At 36.6% G+C, this 20,236-nt stretch overlaps 1 protein-coding gene across 11 annotated transcripts in view; it reads left to right on the top strand.

The window, feature by feature from the left end:
* Positions 1 to 20,236, top strand: part of TMEM117 (transmembrane protein 117) — a 543,516-nt gene that overhangs the window by 233,835 nt on the left and 289,445 nt on the right. For 2 of the 11 annotated variants that reach the window (XM_081593594.1, XM_081593595.1), the window contains exon 4: positions 15,806 to 15,876. The exons of the other annotated variants lie outside the window; for them this stretch is intronic. The gene's annotated coding sequence lies outside the window, so the exon portion shown is untranslated. The remainder of the gene's footprint in view (positions 1 to 15,805; positions 15,877 to 20,236) is intronic. 11 annotated transcript variants of the gene reach the window in all.

Here is a 20,236-nt window from a genome sequence, read left to right as displayed (position 1 = left end):
CTTGTAATTGTGACCTTGAAAAAGTTGCAAAATGTTACTGGTTCATGATTTTGGCAGAGTACTTCAAACCAAACTAATGATTCCAGCAGCACTGTTTTATTATTCAATTTGCTGACAATTCCAGCTTCCTGCTACATATCTTAAATTTTCTTATTCATAGAAAGTATTTTCTTCTCATAGACATAGCTTTAGAAATCTTCTGATTCTGAAATATGTTGTTATAATACACAAACTCAAAAGGAATCTGAGGGACAAAGCTAGTAATTCAAAAGAAATGTAAGATCAAGAGACAAAATTCAGAAAGGAAAATTGTAGTAATTAAATCACCATAACTTCTGTGTTGACAAAAACTCATAAAAAAGAAATGTAATTACTTGAAATGTTTAATTTATATAAATGGAACACTATTTGTTTAAAAAACATTTTCGTACTATTAGCCCCCTTTTTTTTCCTTCAAGGAATATTTTGCTGGAGCATTCCTTTGGAGCAGAGAGATGTGCCAACTATCCATAAATATTTAAGATCCCACAGAATTATCTGATTTCTTGTAGCAGTTAATAAAACTGTATCAAATAATTTAAAGTAGATGAGCTGGCTGAGAATAGATGCCATGTGGCACATGTGAAATAACTATTTAACATTCTAGGAAAGTGACTCTCCTCAGCTGGATATTCCATTTTGACACTGTTTACCTCACACAGCTGGTTCATCCATGGTGGGTCATTTGTGGCAGAGGATGTACTCAGTGGGCAACTCAAGAATGTATGCATGATTGGATGAACCACAGGGAAGGCACTTTGACTCAACTTACAATATATTTGCTTCTACATGTTTCATTTCTAGTGTTTAAAGATATATCAAGATATTTTGGATAAGGCAGACCTGATGAACTCAACATCAGATTTTATAAGACCAAAGGGAGACATTACAATATTCATCATCCTCAGAGAGGTACTTTTAAAAATGAATGCAAATTAAATGCAATAAAGGAGTTTTTCCTCAAAGAATATTGAGATTTGGTAATTCTATTCAAAGTACCATTTTAGAACTGTTAAAGCCATATGAGAAAGACAAATTCTTTTCAATGTCATGCAAAAAGCTGATAATTTTTGGAAAGAGACTTTTCTAAAAGAGAATAACTTTATATCTAAGCCAGGTTTGGTAAACTATGGCTCATGGATCAAATCCTGCCTAGTTTGGTATGACCCATGAGCTAAGAATGGTTTTCACATTTATTTTAAGGTCAACATTTATTGAATAGGTATTCCATTACCAGGTGCTACATGTCTGAACTCAAGTAATCTTCCCTATCCTTTAATGAGTTTAGCATTATCATGGTCCACGCTTGTCAATGAGGAAACTGAATCAGAGAGAGCCAGGGTCGCCCAGCTAATAAGGGTCAGAGCCAGGAGACGGCAGTTTGACCCAGAATCTGTGCTTTCAACCTGCATACCACAATGCCTCTGAAACCCAAACTCCCTGGTCTACTCTCTGTGCCCTTTCATCACTTGCTTTGTCCTTATTCTTGCATAGTTCACTCCAGACATCTTTGGCTCTAGACAAACTCTTTTCCATTCCTAATGTATCTTCTAATCCATGCAGGCTGTGGATTGTCACTGAAATTTGCCTTCTTCACTGAAATACTCTTAACCCATGTCTGTCTTTCCAAGTCCTGCCTACCCTTTAAGAACTGTTACTAGTAATAAGCAACTGGAAAATGCTCTTTTTATTAACACCAAAACTTTTAGCAACCAACTAAACAGAGAAGATATTTACAGAATTATAGGAGAAAATTTGAATAATTGGGATGGTATTCACATATTTAAATGGTTGAAAAACAAGAAAAATAATGTTTCGTGACATGTAGAAATTATGAGAATGCAATTTCAATGCCCATAAATAGTGTTACTGCACTATAGCTATGCTCATTCATTTATGTATTGTCCATTATATATTTTTTGTTGTGTATGGTTGCTTTTATGCTGAAATAGTGGAGTAGGGCTTCCCAGGTGGCACTAGTGGTAAAGAACCTACCTGACAATGGAGGAAGGAGATGGAAGAGACGTGAGTTCGATCCCTGGGTTGGGAGGATCCTCTGGAGGAGGGCATGGCAGCCCACTCAAGTGTTCTTGCCTGGAGAATTCCATAGACAGAGGAGTCTGGTGGGCTACAGTCCATAGGGTTGCAAAGAGTCAGACATGACTAAAGTGACTTAGCACCCACTCATGCACAGTTGTTGCCACAGTGACAATCTGTACAAAGCCTAAAATATTTACTATTTGGCTCTTTACAGAAAAAGTTGCCAACTCCTGTTCTAAATTAGTTTCTGATTTTGATCTACAATGGTATACTGAAAAAGTACATAGTTTTTAGTAAATTTGACTTTATGGCATAATTATTTTGTCATAATTATTTATGAGCTAACATTATGAATGGATAATCATAACATGTTTGATTGCACTGGCATTTGCATGACAAGTAGTAGGTTCCCAGTAAATACATAGTTTTGAAGACGTGTTTAACTTAGTCATATTTGTCATCTCCCTGAAGCAATTAATTGCCATAAATTTGAAAACAATACATCTGTGAAATCACAAACCGTATTTGTGTCTGATTTAACTCAGCTAAATGTAATCCTAATTAGATTCATGGTGTTCTAGCATTTCTTGTTTCCAATTCATTTTTTATGGTTCCTCTGTGCCATGAAGTATTAAAAATATATGCAAATCTCTGTGACTGTTCTCACTGAGACAGAATTTTCTGTAATCTGTAATCATGTATTTATACATAAAGAAATTGATTTGTAAAGAATCAATAATTAAGTGGCCTTGGAATATAAATCCTAAGATTTATATATTTATATATTTCTGCTGTAGAACAGCTTTCTTCTGATTGACACTTCTCTAGGTTCCAAGTCTGAGGCTTCCACGATTATTGATTATAAGTATTTTTAAAGTTAATGACTCTCTTGTGACTTCTTTCAAGGCTGGATTAAGTCCAAAATGCAAAACCTCTGACGGAGTTAGTAAACAAATAAATCTCTAATCCTATCAAGCAGGTGCTTTACTGGAAGTTGTGCTTATTAGAAACAGTGTCTCACAATTCCATTAATAAAATCACATCAGCATAACATAATAAGTCACATGTACAACAGTGAGGTTTTGGAACCAGAGCCAACATTACCATGAGAGGGAGTTAGTTGTATAAATCTTAATCTGAGAAACTATTAAAACCTGTTAGAACAGACAGGGATATGAGAAAAAGTTTCCTAGGTAAAGACTAATTTCTCTTTATGAAATAGTAAGCTGTATGTTTGAAATATGAGATTGTTTGGACAAAAAAATGACTATTTGCTTATATGTAAAATAAGCAGAATAATTCTCTTAGAATGACATTGAACCATATTAATCTTTATTTCCACTGATATAAAATAAAAACTGTATTCATGCTATTTATTGTGTCTCCTGTAGTGTAGAAAATTTGAGTAAGAGAAAAGAACTCAACAAGTAACATTTTTAAGAGTCTCTTAGTCTAAATTCTGTTTTTTCACTAAGAAAATTTGAAATATAATTGATACTTCTGATCACTTTACATGATCTCTAAGTATGTATGAAGGAAATATTTTCTATAGGTTCTATAGCTGCTGTTTTCTATAGGTTTTCTTTTTTCAAATTAGTCTGTCTGTCACTGACTCAATGGACATGAGTTTGAGCAAGCTCTGGGAGATGGTGAAGGACAAGGAAGCCTGGCATGCTTCCTGGCATGCAGTACATGGGGTCACAAAGAGTCGGACAATACTGAGTGACTGAACAACAATAAAATGATAATTATGTAACATGGTGTTACATGTAAATCTTTAAAGAGTTTTAAATATACCAACTTACATACAAAATAATGCATGTAACATGCAGGTATACATACAATGATAAAATGAGCACCACTACTCACATCAAGAATCAGAACACTAGTATCCTAGATCCCTTTAGACATTATTTTGAATTTTGTGTTTGTTATTCCCATGCTTTTATTTTAAAATAGTTTTATGGGGAATTCCCTGGCGATCCAGTGTTTAGGACTCAGCACTTTTACTTCTGAGGGCTTGGGTTCTATCTCTGGCTGGGGAACTAAGATCCCACAAGCCATGGTTCAACCAACAGAAAAACCAGTTTCATGTATCATAACCCCCCTCTACCCCAAACTATTGTCAATATTGCTTACCTTTGAATTTTTTCATAATTTATTTTTCTATCTCTGATACTGTATCTGGCACTCTTTCATTCATTTTCTCTGCAATAAAATATTCCATTGTGTGAATATACCACAAGCTATTTATTCATTATCCTATCTTTGGACATTTGGGCAAGTTTGTTTTTTGCCTTATTTTTCGCTATGCTGCTATTAATATTAGCGTAAGTGTCTTCTGACATTTGCAAAATTTCTTTGTGGCATATAATAAAGAGTAGTTTAAGCATGGAAGATCATAGTTAATCCAAATAATGACTTTACTATATAGTACCAAATTGTTTTTACCATATGGCACATTGTTTTAAAAATGCATATGCAAATTTATTACCAGCAACATTTGATTTGATCTACATCCTCACTAGCACTTGGTATTGTCAGAATTCTTAATTTGTGCCAATCTATTGTGTGTAAAATGATATCATTATAGTCTTGATTTTCCTTTCCCTAATTACTAATAAGAATGAATATCTTTATATTTTTATTACTTTTACATATTTCTTCTTTTGTGAAATATCTTGCATCTTGTCATGTCTTTTGTCCATTTCCTCCCTCTCTATTGGGTTATTTGTCTTTTTCTTATTGATTTTTATTAAAATCCAATTTAAAATTATGATCCCCACCAAAAGAATGCTCATTTCTGATTAAATACTCTGTTGAAAGGTAGATACCAGATTAAACCATACATATATTATATTATATAGATAGTTACCTATATATATATATATATACATACATATATTTATTAGCTGGAAATATGTTTATGTTTTTTAAACCCAGAGCTAAGAGTGATCTTTCATCCTAAAGCCTTTTAATTCCAGTATGTCTATTATTGGGACAAGTTGAGTACTAAACTTGGCTTGACACTTTTATTTTATGCTAATTAATTATCATTTATATTATGCTTGGTACTTTGAAAAGTCTTCCAATATTCATTGAATTAAAAAGTTCATCATGATAATTATTTAGGTCATTGCTATCATATCTGTAGGTAATTTTTACTTTTAAAGCCCTTCCTAGTAGTCTGTCATTATGCCATTGTCAATGATAACACTGTATCAATATAAAAGCTACTTAAACATCATTATGTTAATTATTGTATCTATTTAAAATGCAACTTTAAAGCCAAATTGTGCTTTAAAGTGATATTTCAAATGTAAGAGGAGAATCTATTCCTTGAAGTATGAGCTTTCCCTGATAGGGGTTTTTCATTCTTTTCTTCATCCTTATCAGAAAAGGTCATTATCTAGAGATAATTATTCACTTCATCTTTCCTACCTAATGTGATGACTTGAATTCCCAAATGCCTTTCCTTTTCAGAGCTCCTCACTGTACCTCAGGCCCCCATGCTAAGTCTAATTACTCGTTGACTTCGTATGTTTACAGTAGCATAACAATGACCGTGTTGAATTACATGCTAAATGTATTCTCCATGCTGTTGCTTTCTATATGAAAGAGAACTCTACTTTTCTGGTATTGTCAGACATTTAAACCAGTGTTCCCCAGGTGGGATGAGAGTTCATCTTAAATCCAGTTTCTGAGAAGTAAGGATAAGCTGGAATCAAGATTGCCAGGAGAAATAACAACAACCTCAGATATGCAGATGATATCACTCTAATGGCAGAAAGTGAAGAGGAACTCAAGAGCATCTTGATGAGAGTGAAAGAGGAAAGTGAAAAGCTGGCTTAAAACTCAACATTTAAAAAACTATCATCATGGCATCTGGTACCATCACTTCATGGCAAATAGAAGGGAAAAAGTGGAAGAAGTGACAGATTTTATTTTCTTGGACTCCAAAATCACTGCAGTCTATTACTGCAGCCATGAAATTAAAAGATGCATGCTCCTTGGAAGGAAAGCTATGACAAACCTAAACAGCATATTAAGAAACAGAGACGTCACTTTGCCGACAAAAGTCCCTATAGTCAAAGCTATGGTTTTTCCAGTAGTCATGTATAGAAGTGAGAGTTGGACCATAAAGAAGACTGAGCACCAAAGATTTGGTGCCTTTGAATTGTGGAGCTGGAGAAGACTCTTGAGAGTCAGTTGGACAGCAAGAAGATCAAACCAGTCACTCCTAAAGGAAATCAACCCTGAATATTCACTGGAAGGACTGATGCTGAAGCTGAAGCTCCAATACTTTGGCCACATGATGTGAAGAACCAACTCATTGAAAAAGACCCTGATGCTGAGAAAGATTGAAGGCAAAAGGAGAAGAGGGTAGCAGAGGATGAGATGGTTAGATAGCGTCACCAACTCAGTGGACATGAGTTTGAGCGAACCTCAGGAGATAGTGAAGGATCGGAAGCCTAGCATGCTGCAGTCCATGGGGTCAGAAAGAGTCGGACACCACTTAGAAACTGAACAAAAACAACAAAGGAAACCTTATATGGGATAACTTCTCTGAGACTTTTGCTTCTCTGTTACCATTTAATATTAGCAGAACTTCTGAAAATTACATTCAGTAGTTGCTGTCTGTGGGATGAATACATGCCATATTTAAGGTACCAGGAAAGATATATGGAATATAAAGAATGACAAGGGCCCCCCTGGACAATACTTTAGAAACTGCTTGTATAAAATGTGAAGTGGTAATAAATATTTGTAAATTATTAAACTTCATAAATTATTATGAAGTTTGCAATGCAGTTTAACAAATATTTTCCATTTGACTCCTCCCCCCGCCCCCCAATAATACTGTGAGATGTCATTGTGCAGGTAGGGAAAAAAATTACATTCAGGAAAATTAAGTGATTGGCTCAAGGGAGCTCAATGAGTAAAATTAAATTCAGTCATTCAATTGCGGAGCCTGTGCGTTTTTCATTATAACATATTTCCTTTCATACTTGTGTAACCTGAAAATTCTCCATGAAACTAGGTTAGTTGAGTTCAATCAGGTTCCAGGACACTTTCTAGAGCATCATTTGATTGGAACCAGACCTGAATTCTCCATGTAACTTTAGAGATATCCTGTGATGTCTGATTTAGCTATTGCTGGGTGACACTTAAGAGGTGGATTTTGTTCATGGGTAACCCACAGATTTGGAGGTCTTTCTTATTTGGATCCTGGGATTGCATCCATCATGAAATTTTACCTCTGAATGTACATGTACATGTACATTTCAGAGAGGCCTGATAGGCATAAAGAGTAATTGGCCACCACTCAAGAGTCAGTGGATACTTCAACAGATGTTAAACTTTCCCTATGCTGACCTGTAGCCCCAGCACTAGACTCAAATGGCTGATGGCCAGGAGCAAAAGTATCAAATACTGTTTCCCTGGGAGCTGGCCCTGGTGTATTTATCTCTTTGGAGGACTGCACTTTCTGTTCTGTCTTTAAGCTTTAACCTTTGGGCAAATCAAAATGATAACACCATACACCCTGTAAATCAAAAAGGATGGGGTCAAAGACCATTCTTTATCTCTGTTGCTACTCAGGGCTTTGATTCTTCAAGTAATAAACATGAAGAAAATATGGATCACAGGTGTAAGGAGCACAAGGATATCCTGGGTAAGAAACTATAAATAACAATGTTAAATTTTCTTTGAAATGAATGAAAAGGAAGGATGGATTTATAGAAATGGTGTAAAAAGCTGATGGTTTTCCTTTCTCTGAAGTAAACTTATCTAGTTATATGAAATAAAATGACTGCTTTACTGAGATAAAAAAATGGTAATATATTCTTGACTATGTCTTTCATTTGATTTACTTATCTGCTAAAACAAAGCAAAACGCATGACAATAACTATCATAATAAAGCTCCTTTCTACTGACTGTGAAGAGAAAGTCCTCATTTCTTCACTTGGCATTTAGGTGCTTTGTTATTCTTGTACCCAACTCAAAACCACCATTTCCACATGATCACCACTTCTTCAAACAATCACCCTACCACCAGGTGGGTCTCTCCATTACTTCAACCCATAGATGCCCACCTTTGTACTTTCGTTTGTTTGGTTCCCTCCGCTCAGAGTATTCCTCCCTCATTCCTTCCTTCACTGGCTTCTACCCATACTTTGAACCCTTCTTTACCTGGCCAGCGCAAAGGAATCTAGAAGAGTAGGGGTTGACAGACTTGTTCAGTAAAGACAGTAATTATGGTAGGTTTGGTGGGCCATAAGGCCTCTGTTGCAACTACTCAATTCTGCTATTGCAGCACAGAAGCAGTTTTAAATAGTATTTTTAAAAGTGAGCATGGCTATGTTCCAATAAAATCACGTACAAATAACTTGTAATAATTATTTATATAAAGGAGCCATAGTTTGCAAACTCTTGTCCTAACATCTATTGTGATTAGCAGTCATCTGTCGTGTACTTTCTTTTTTTCTTACTGTTTCATGTGTTTATCCGATACTTATCCAACTAGACCGTAAGCTCTATGAAGACAGTCTTATCATTCTTTGTATTCCATACATCTTTCCTGGTACCTTAAATATGGCATATATTCAGATATTTGTGATTTATTTAAACATCCTTTTAAATCGAGTAAAATGCCTGATTCCGTCTTTAGTTCCATTCTGTTGCCTTTTTTTGTGTGTGTATTCTTGACTCAGAAGTAAAGAATTCACCTACAAAGCAGGAGGAGACACAGGTTCAATCCCTGGGTCAGGAAGATCCCCTGGCAGAGGAAATAGCAACCCACTCCAGTATTCTTGCCTGGAAAATCCCATGGACTCAGGAGCCTGGTGGGCTACAGTCTATGGGGTCACAAGAGTTGGACGCAACTTAGAGACTAAACTACCACCATCACCACCACTGATTTTTGATACTGCAATTATGTGTTGATTCTTTGCTGTGTGCAGGCACCAACCCATGCTGAGATGTAGTGTATTGCCTCTCTATGGTACAACATGTATTAAAGATCAGGATAAATGCTTTGACATGTATTCTAAGAAAAGATTTTATGACTTATTTGCTGACAGAATGGTTATGATGAGACCTTTTGCCTAGCCTGCCAATACAGCCCTCATTTCTTAGGAGAACAGAGTACCACAGGTTGGCCTCCTGATAGAAAGCCTGCTGAGTTTCACCATTTAATAAAATAGAGTACACAGTGCAATTTGTACAATGTCAAACTACAAAGAACAATTTATAACAATAATGTTTCTATTTACAGCATGCCACTAAGGAAGGGACAATAAAATGTCAAGTTTGACAATGTCCACTGATTGATGTTAAGGTCAGAAAGGAAAAGATTTCTGTTCTCAGCATTGCACAGTCAGTTGGCACAAAAGAGGGCAGAATACAATCAACTTTGTATTCTTTTCAAAATTCAAGGCTTTGGGAAGGACAGCAGTCAATATGTTATATTTACCCAAGAGAAGCTTGAGTGGAAAAAACCAGAAACAATTGAACTTTGCATAGTACCCAGTTTTTCCCCTCTCTGCTAGCCTGTAAAAAGTTCTGATAAGTATAGTCCAGTCATCAGTTTTTATTCATTCTATGCTGTAACCATCTATTTGGATATGTTAGCTGATCCTTGCAAATGCTATGCCCAAATTTTCTGGCAATAAAGATGGGGCCTGAGAAGATTAATTATAAGCCATGGGATTTGTAGAACTGATGAGGGGGCAAATATAACCGCCCCAACAGTGGAAACAGTGTCAGACTTTATTTTGTTGGGCTCCAGAATCACTGCTGATGGTGATTGCAGCCATGAAATTAAAAGACGCTTACTCCTTGGAAGGAAGGTTATGGCCAACCTAGATAGCATATTTAAAAGCAGAGACATTACTTTGCCAACAAAAGTCCATCTAGTCAAGGCTATGGTTTTTCCAGTGGTCATGTATGGATGTGAGAGTTGGACGGTGAAGAAAGCTGAGCGCCACAGAATTGATGCTTTTGAACTGTGGTGTTGGAGAAGACTCTTGAGAGTCCCTTGGACTGCAAGGAGATCCAATCAATCCATCCTAAAGGAGATCAGTCCTAGGTGTTCATTGGAAGGACTGATGTTGAAGCTGAAACTCCAATACTTTGGCCACCTCATGCGAAGAGTTGACTCATTGGAAAAGACCCTAATGCTGGGTAGGATTGGGGGCGGGAGGAGAAGGGGACGACAGAGGATGAGATGTTTGGATGGCATCACTGATTCGATGGACATGGGTTTGGGTAAACTCCGGGAGTTGGTGATGGACAGAGAGGCCTGGAGTGCTGCAATTCATGGGGTCGCAAAGAGTCGGACACGACTGAGCGCCTGAACTGAACTGAAGTGACAGGAAATACTGAGCTTAGATGACTCATCTTGGAATATGAATTAGCATGATTCACTGGTAGCAAAGAATGGTTGGGCTGATCACAGTGAAGTATCTGATACATGTTGGCTACCTCTCTTTATAATAAAATGGCCCAAAGCTAAGTATAGTAATAAGTCATTCTCATACCACAGTGTGTGGGATTAAGTGCTCACCTTTGTGTAGGCTGTTATTGCATTCTGGATTCTTCACATACTGATAAAATCATAGAATTTCTGAAAGTATATTTCTCAGTCACATCTTCTATCAGAATGTTGCTGTTTCAACCTACTGTACAGCTCAGGGAACTCTAATCAGTGCTGTGGGGTGACCTAAATGGGAAGGAATTCCAAAAAAGAGGGGATATATGTATACATACAGCTGATTCACTTTGCTGTATAGTAGAAACTAACACAACATTGTAGAGCAACTATACTCCAATAAAAATTAATTTAAAAAAAGATGTTACTGTCTCAGAGTGAACTGGTGAGCAACTGGGCTCGGCACTGTGGCCCAAGTACTAGGCAGGGCATGAAACCTAGAACTGGAGGTTTTCCTGAGTGACTTGTGATGAAATCAACTCAGGAGGTGGAAGAGGATGTACTTTACTGCTGGCTTATGCAGGTGACATTACTTTGTCAGCACCTAGGGAACAGCCAGAGGCATTGAAACTGCATCACCTTTCACCTCACACTTAAAGAGTGTGGTATTGCCAAAGGAATAGCCATTGTGGAAGCCAGCTCATAGGAACAAAAAATACTGAAATCATTCAAAAGTAGGCAGACAATATAGAGAACCAGAGAACTCAAGTTGTATGGAAGAGCTTCAGCACTATCCACGTAGAGATTGAGAGACTGAGTATTAGTTACTCATTTTTTTTTTTTTTTTCTGTTAATAGTTGCTGAGCTTGAATGCTGTGCCAGGGGACAGACATGAACAGAATAAGACAGATATTGCCTCTGTGTGCTTCCCAGGTGGCTCAGTGGTAAAGAATTCACCTGCCAATGTAGGAGGCTCAGGTTCGATCCCTGGGTCGGGGAGATCCCCTGGACAAAAAATGGCAACCCACTCCAGTATTCTTGCGTGGAAATGTCCATGGAGAGAGGACGCTGGAGGGCTGCTGCCCAAGGGGTCACAAAAGAGTCGGACATGACTGAGCAACTAAAACAGCAAAACCCTGTGCACATGGAACATACATTACAACCAAGTAACTTGTGATTATGATATTTTCAGGTGCTGTAAAAGAAGGGTAAGGGTACTTTGAAGGTCTGTGATAAAGGGAATTGACCTGACCTAGTGTGAAGAAGGGTTGGGGACAGGAAAGTTCCACTGAAGCAATCACATTTACAAGTTGTAATCTGAAAGATGATTAGAAGTTAGACTGTAATGGGGGTGAGAAGAGAGGACAAGTTTTCCAGAGAGAGGGAGAGCCTATGAAAGTTCAGGGTGAGCGTGATAAAGTTCTGGATCTACAGAAATGCTGGTATGGCTTCGAGCTGGATTAGGCTGAATTACTTTTTCTGAAGAAAGAATAACAACAGATTTTCTCATATTATTCAAATTTAATTAATTATTCCCAATGCCCTAAAGTATCAAGCCAGAAAATTCTTTTGTTTATCATTTTAGTATTCTAATTGTTACCACTTTCATCCATCCCATTTTTATCATAAATACTGTAACTGTATAGTTTTTATTAAGTTTATCAAGTGTTTTTACATATTCAAGTCTCACAATTAATATGAGTCATAGAGACTAGGATACTTTTCCTTTTTTTTAAAATAATTTATTTATTTTAATTGGAAGCTAATTACTTTACATTATTGTAGTGGTTTTTGCCAAACATTTACATGAATCAGCCACGTGTGTACATGTGTTCCCCATCCTGAACCCTGCTCCCACCTCCCTCCCCATCCCATCCCCCAGGGTCATCCCAGTGCACCGGCCCTGAGCACCCTGTCTCATGCGTCGAACCTACCCCCGGCGATCCGCTTCACATATGATAATATACACGTTTCAGTGTTATCCTCTCAAATCATCCTACCCTCACCTTCTCCCACAGAGTCCAAAACACTGTTCTTTTTATCTGTGTCTCTTTTGCTGTCTCACATATAGGATCATCATTACCATCTTTCTAAATTCCATATATATGTGTTAGTATACTGTATTGGTGTTTTTCTTTCTGACTTACTTCACTCTGTATAATAGGCTCCAGTTTCATCACCTCATTAGAACTGATTCAAATGCATTCTTTTTAATAGCTGAGTAATATTCCATTGTGTATATGTACCACAGCTTTCTTATCCATTCATCTGCCAATGGACATCTAGGTTGCTTCCATGCCCTGGCCATTGTAAACAGCGCTGCGATGAACACTGGAGGACACGTGTCTCTTTCATTTCTGAGACCAGGATACTTTTCAAGGGAAATAGAGGGTGTCAGCACAGACCTCACAGTTTCGTTTTAGGCCAATTCTGATATTTACAGTGAAAGTCAGACAGATATTTACAAAAATCATTTATGATTTTTCAGCTCAACTATAGGAGATTCCTTTTTTTTTTCTGGGGAGTTATAAATCAATGCCATCGTCATTTTTTTCATCGAATATGATCTTTTAAACTTGTCACTTCTTTGATGATTAGTGATATTGAATATTTGTTTTCATTTACTATTGACTATTTTTGTCTTTTTCAGAGAAACATCTGTTCATGTCTTTTGCCCATTTTTTTCCTCCAGCTTTATTGAGATATAGTTGATATTTAATATTCGGTAAATTTAAAGTATACAACATACTGATGTGATACACTTCATATGTTAGTAAATGATTAGCATCATAGCATTTGCCCTTTTTAAATTAGGTTTTATTCTGTTTTACTGTAAGAGTTGCTTATGTGTTTTGGATATTAACTTCTCATCAGATATATGGTTTCTGAATTTTTAAAAAATTTATTTATTTTTAATTGAAGGGTAATTGCTTTACAATATTGTGTTGGTTTCTGCCATACATCAACATGAATTAGCCATAGGTATACATATGTCCCCTTCCTCTTGAACCTCCTTCCTACCTCCTACCCAACCGCACCCCTCTTGGTTGTCACAGAGCCCTGGTTTAAGTTTCCTAAGTCGTACAGCAAATTCTCACTGCCTTGGTTTGTGAATTTTTCCCCTATTCCTTAGGTGCCTTTTCACTCTGTTGATTGTTTCCTTTATTGTGCAGAAGCTTTTTAGTTGGATGTAGTCTCACTTGTCTGTTTTTGTTTTTGTTGCCTGTGCTTTTGGTGTCATATCCAAGATACTATTGCCAAGATCTATGTCATGAAGATTTTCACCTCTGTTTTTTTCTAGGATTTTTACAGTTCCAGGTGTTAAGTTTCAGTTTTAATCCCTTTTGAGTTGATTTTTGTATATGATGTGTATTTTTCTTTCTTTCTTTTCTTTTTTTTTTTTTTTTTTGCATGTAGAAATCCAGTTTTACCTGCACCATCTGTTGAAGAGACTATCCTTTCCCCATTGTGACCTTGTTGAAGATCAGTTGGCCATATATGTGTAGATTTATTTCTGGGCTCTCTATTCTCTATATGTTTCATTTATTTTCATTTCTCTAGATGTTTCACTTGATGTCTATATCTGTCTTTATGACAATTCTATTCTGTAAGACCATAGTGAGATGTCACCTCATCACAGTGAGGACAACCATTTTCAAAAAACAAGAAAAAGCAACTGTTGGTGAGGATGTGAAGAAAATGGAAAACTGTGCACTGCTTATGGAGTGTAAAATGCTGGAGCCACTGTATGGAGGCTTCTCAAAAAAATTAAAACTACAACTTATATGTTTCAGCAATTCTACTTCTGGATATATATCCAAAAGAATCGAAATCAGGATCTGGAACAGATTTGCCTTCTCATATTCATTGTAGCATTTTTCACAGTAGCTAAAATGTGAATGTAATATTAATGTCTATTTTGATAGATGCATGGGTAAAGAAAATGTGAGATACACACACATACATGCACCCCCCACCCCCCCCTACCCCCTCCACACAATGGGCTTTTCTGGTGGCTCAGTGGTAAAAGAATCTGCCTGCCAAGCAGGAGACGCAGATTCAGTCCCTGGGTTGGGAATATCCCCTGGAGAAGGAAATGGCAACCCACTCCAGTATTCTCACCTGGGAAATCCCGTGGAGGGAGGAGGCTGGCAGACTTCAGTCTGTGGGGTCTCAGAGAGTTTGACATTGACATGTACACACACACACACAGGAATACTATTTAACCTTAAAAAATGAAATCCTATCATATGCAGCAATATGGATGAATCTTGAAGGAATTATGCCATGTGAAATAAGGTAGTCACAGAAGGAAAAAATACTATATGACTCCAACTATATGAGATATATAAAGTAGTCAAAGCAGAAAGTAAAATGGTGATTACTAGAGACTAGGGGTAGGTAGAGGGGGAATGGTAATTGGTGTTCAATGAGTGTAAAGTTTCAGTTATGCAAGATGAAAATATTCTAGAGATCTGTACAACATTGTGCTTAGAGTTAAGAATACTGTTTTGTACAGTGAGCAATTTGTTAAGAGGGTAGGTCTCATACTATATGGTTTTTGTTTTTTTTTTACTCAAATGTTTGAAAAAAGAAATATAATTAACTCATTACTTTATATTGGACACTGTGTGTGTGTATGTGTTAGTCACTCATTTGTGTCCAGCTCTTTGCAACCCCACGGACTGTAGCCCACCAGGCTCCTCTGTCCATGGAATTCTGTAGGCAAGAATACTGGACTGGGTAGCCATTCCCTTCTCCAGGGAATCTTCCTGACCCAGGGTTGAACCCAGGTTTCCTGCATTACAGGTGGATTGTTTACCATTTGCACCACCAGGAAAGCCGATATTGGATGCCACTAAGAGACAAAACCATCTGAGGGATGGAGATGTGGAATACATGTGAGAAAATGAATTCTTCTTGAAAGAGGGCTTATAGACTGGATGACCACTTAAAATTCCTTTAGCTATGGGTTTCTATGATATAAGAACACTTCTGTTTGAAGAAATGTGAAGTGGTTTGCACATCATTAAGAATGCTGTCTCTAGTATAGGGATAATTTAGTAATGCTAATTTACTAATTAATATACTAATGGTGGTATTTCAAGTGCTGTGGATTAAAAAAAAATAAGGTGAATGAAAAGCAAAGCGCAAAAAGATCTGCTTTAGCTCTATGGCATTTATGATGTATTATGGTCCTTGTTTGATACATGACTGTAATAAAGCATTGCCATTCAATTAGAGTAAGTTAAGTTTAAAATTAATATTGTGCCTATGTTTGATTCCATTTAAAGGGCTGGAAAAAGGGAAGAGGATTTTGAACCATTCACTATGCATTAGCTTCAATGACAGACTATAAATCATAGTAAGTCATGGGCCTCTGCCCAGTTGTGATCGCTGTGTGGTACATGTCAATGTCAAACTTTAAAAATGTGCACCTCAGTTAGAACGGCATGCATTTAGTAATTGGACAGAAGTAAGTGGAGTGAATAGGAGGTTACAATCTGGCCCTTTGGAAATATTTTGACACTTTACCCAGGAGCCTGCATTTATTAATAGTAATGGTTTCTAAATTTTTATTTTGGCCAGCTTGCTGATTATATAGAAAGCCCTAGAAGAGTGATGAAGGAAATACATTAGTAAAAAGCATTAAAAATTATCTTTGACATCTCTAGCACAAGGAGCAAGATCAGATGGTTGATGAAAGAGCATAATTCAATCAATAGGAACATCCATTTCAGATTTTTTCTTTCTTGTTCGATATTTAATTCTTCCTATTTGTGTTACAAAGATACATCAAGAATTCCATTATTACTAAGAAAATTCATCCTGTGGGCATACATTTTGAGCTTTGAATTTTGAACTTTCTCAAAATTCACTTATTAGCAATTAATGAGCAGAAGAAATTAGAGAAATAAAGTACACACATGTTAAGTTTGTGTATATAGTATATTCTAAATTAAAGAGAAAAGCTTTGAGAAGGAATTAAAATTTCAGAATTCCTACTGTGTCAGAGATTCTGTTAGACAGTAACTAGTTTGTAAACAACTAACAAGTATTATTTGCTTGAGAATATATGACATTGTTTGATATTTATATACCATCACATTTTTATATTAGCTGTATGATATCATCAAGATTGGTTAATTAATTAGTTATGTTATTGCCATGCTGATCAGCTTTTTTTTTGGTGGAGGATGATAAGACAAAAAATACAGTATTCAGGCATTGAAGTCAGGCATTGGATTCACTACATCACTATAGCTTGTTCTTTCTGCATTTGCAATGTGGTAAGCAGTGTAAAGGAACAGCATTTGCCTATTATATACATACCTATCCCACTAAAACAAATATTACGCAATCACATACCAGCCTTTTAATGAGAATCGGATCCTGAAGCATCAATATGTTTATTTGCTTTATTCAGTTTAATATTTTTTCTGGCATTTTGTATATGGACTCTTCAAGTCAGACAATTCCTTGGCAACAACGTTGAGAAAAAATAAGCAAACTCTTCCAATGTTGAGGATTTGGAAGTCATCTTGCATAAAATTTGCATTGAAATTGGTTTTGAATGAGAGGATGAGTGATTTACAGATAGAAATTTGATGGGATAACATGGAAATAAGTAGGAACATGAGATGAGAGATAGAATTTATCTCTATCTCTATCTTTATCTTTATCTATCTCTATCTCTAGGAATGGAGGTTGGATAGTGAGTACATGTCAATACAGGAGTAGAAATGAGAATTTAAAGTGGACTCTTAGGTTTAAAGGAAAGTTGAAGAAAAGTAGCATTGGGGATGAAGAGGAAAGAGAGAAGAAATGACTCAACCCCACAGTTCCCACTCAATTCCAGTGTGAGTGTTAATTCCCATGACTAAAGATGGCTTCTGGATCTTCACTAGTGGCCATACCAGAATTATATAAACCAGAAATAATCTAGAATAGGTCAAAGTGAGTGTTTATGATGCTTGGGGACAGTTCAGATATGCATCCATAATGAATTGTGAAATAAAGAATATAAGCTATCCCTCCTGAGAGTTCATATTTAATAGATCAGAGCAGATATGGGTAAAGTCATCTTTAGAATAAAATTTCCCTGGGTCAGCAAGTTCTACAATAACCTGATTGGATATTAATGTATTTGAAAATAGAATGTTTATTGGCTAGCCTTGCAAACATAGCAAACGGTGAGTTGAGTTCATTTAGCCCACAAATCTAGATTGAATGCCTACCAGACACCAGACACAGGACGTAGTGATGGACAAGAAGACAATGACCCTACCCCCGCATAGGACTTATAGTCATTGAAGTCACTATTGGAATGATGTAGCTGAGCCTTGTCCAGGAGAGAGGGTGTCAGTGATAACCCTTTTTCATTGCCCAGAGCGCCTGTCCTTTGAAGACAGAAGCAGCAGGCATTTTTGTTTTTTATTACTAAAAAACTGAATTATCTAACTGATGTTGCTTGAGTTCATGTTAGCCATACAGGTTTCTGGTCATAATTTTGTTTCCCAGATGTGTCTGCTGATTGGGAAAAAATACACTAGTTGAACAAATATGAGGACTTTGGTCCTTGTGATATTTATCTGTATTAATATATTATAATATATAATAACCCCTTTGGGATGGGGCCCTTCTTAGACTGCTGCCAAAATCAGGTTGTTGAGTCTTGGAGGCTGGGGGCCAGACCGTATACTGTCATCCGTCTCTCAGCCTCTTGAGAAATAGCCAGATTGGCTACTTGGTGACATCCAATAATTTCTGGTTAGCTATTCTTGTTCGCTCTTAACATTTCTGGAAGGACTGGGTCTTATTCAGTTTCTTCAAATAATGTAGAGCATGGGTTCGAGAAATATTGCTTTTAAATTAGCCATGAAATAGATAAGCTCTTCTTTTCTTGCTTCCTCTTAGCGGTTCCCTGTGTCATTCCTTGATCTCATCTCACCCCAGGCATTTCCTGTCTCAGGTGTGGCTGGCAAAGGGCCAGCCCATTGTCTTATGTGTGTTTCTACTGTTCAGGGATTGGAGTGGTCTCATGATGTGTTAATTTGCTTTACTTTGTTTCCGGTCCATCTGCCTAGAAATCTGCTGTTATTTGGTTATAGGCAAAGCCAACTTCAGGCTATATATTTAAAAAAGACAGAAAAGAAAACCTGAAATTACCCGCCCTTTTTTAAGGAGATTGTAAGTAGAGCGGCAACTAATTATCCTTTAACAAAATGTCTTGTCTTAGTATCAGCATTTTTCTTTTCTTATTTTTTAGAACTTTCGAGCACAAAACACTTAAATAGACTTGTGCCTGATGACTGTATCTATTTTTACCATTGTCCTGTTCAGATCTCAGTGATATTTTGCTTTTATTAACCTAAATGTTATTATAGTTCACAGTGGACTTGGTTGAAGAGATTACTATTAGCACTGTACTTTTTTCATCCAAATTTGAAATGGGAACATGAATACTTTTATGGTGTACATACTGAGGTATTTGTTTAATTATTCATCATTACTTAGGTTTGTGAAAAACAGTGACATAACAGGATGTTTAAAAATTTTAAAAACATTTGATTTTGATTTTTTTTCTCCCCAACTAGTGGTAAACTCTCCATAAAATATAGTGAACCTGATAAACATAGAGAGACTCTAGCTGAAGCCTGGAAGGACAGATGAGTTTGGTGGAATCCTGGCTTAGAACTCCATACCGCACAGTTTTGAAATCTAGAGGTCAGAATTTCAGTGTCAGATATTATTGGTGAAGACAAAGAAACTGAATATTACTTTGCCATATATGGAACAGAACTTTGAAAAAGTCCATCAAGAAAAACTGGTATCGATAGAAAGGCTAAAATGAACCTAGAAGCCGTTGCAAATTGGGAGCAAAGGAAGTATGTGGCCACGAGATGAGGGCCGTGAGATGAGATGACGCTGCATTAAGGGGAATGCAGGTTACAGACTGTAGGAGAACATTGGAATGTAGACTGTAGAAGCTTTCAGGAGGTGTTTAATACTGTATTAAAATTTGAAAGATTCTTTTTGAGCACAGCAGTCGGGCATAGCAGGACTCCAAAAATAGCAACAGAGTTTAGCTAAATACATTTATCCTCTATAATAGGCCAGACACAGTGCTAGGTACTTTCATATTATGTGGTGTACTGAAAATAATGTTGAAGCTAAAAACTAAAAACATGGGTTATTTCATACCTCATAAATATGACAGATGGGAATCACTAGCATTATATTACCTGCTAATATATGGAGTAATGATGTATAGTGACCAGTAGTGTTAGAACTGAGATTTATTCTTTGTATTTGTAACACTGGTCATCTTTTTCTGCATGGGCAGTGCTAGTTAGAGTTTGGAATATATAAAAATATCTATACATGCCAAGACAAATACATTCCATTTAAATATCCTAATCATCTCAGATTTATTGCACATATTAATGCTTTGATACAGCATATCATAGAAGTGTTTAGTGCCAATTCGTTCTATTTTTAGCTAAGGCTCACTCATTGCCAAATTCTGATGTGTTTTCATCCGTAAAAATGTAATGCTTGATGATACTTTGCTCATGCTTTGCTTCTTCTCTTCGACCTGTAACTTTTCCCAGAGCAAAGCTCCTTTGACCCTTCAGTTTCCCTCCGATTTCCTCACCATCACCGTAAGACTCCCAGATTGGATAGTTGTTACCTCTGTTTCCTTCTGACTCAGCCCACTGCAG

The sequence above is a fragment of the Giraffa tippelskirchi genome, chromosome 4 (assembly GCF_054371585.1).
Source record: "Giraffa tippelskirchi isolate mGirTip1 chromosome 4, T2T-mGirTip1v1.2.pri, whole genome shotgun sequence".
Taxonomy (NCBI): Eukaryota; Metazoa; Chordata; class Mammalia; order Artiodactyla; family Giraffidae; genus Giraffa; species Giraffa tippelskirchi.
Note: the sequence above shows the minus strand (reverse complement) of the source record. Positions and strands in the feature narration are given on the sequence as shown.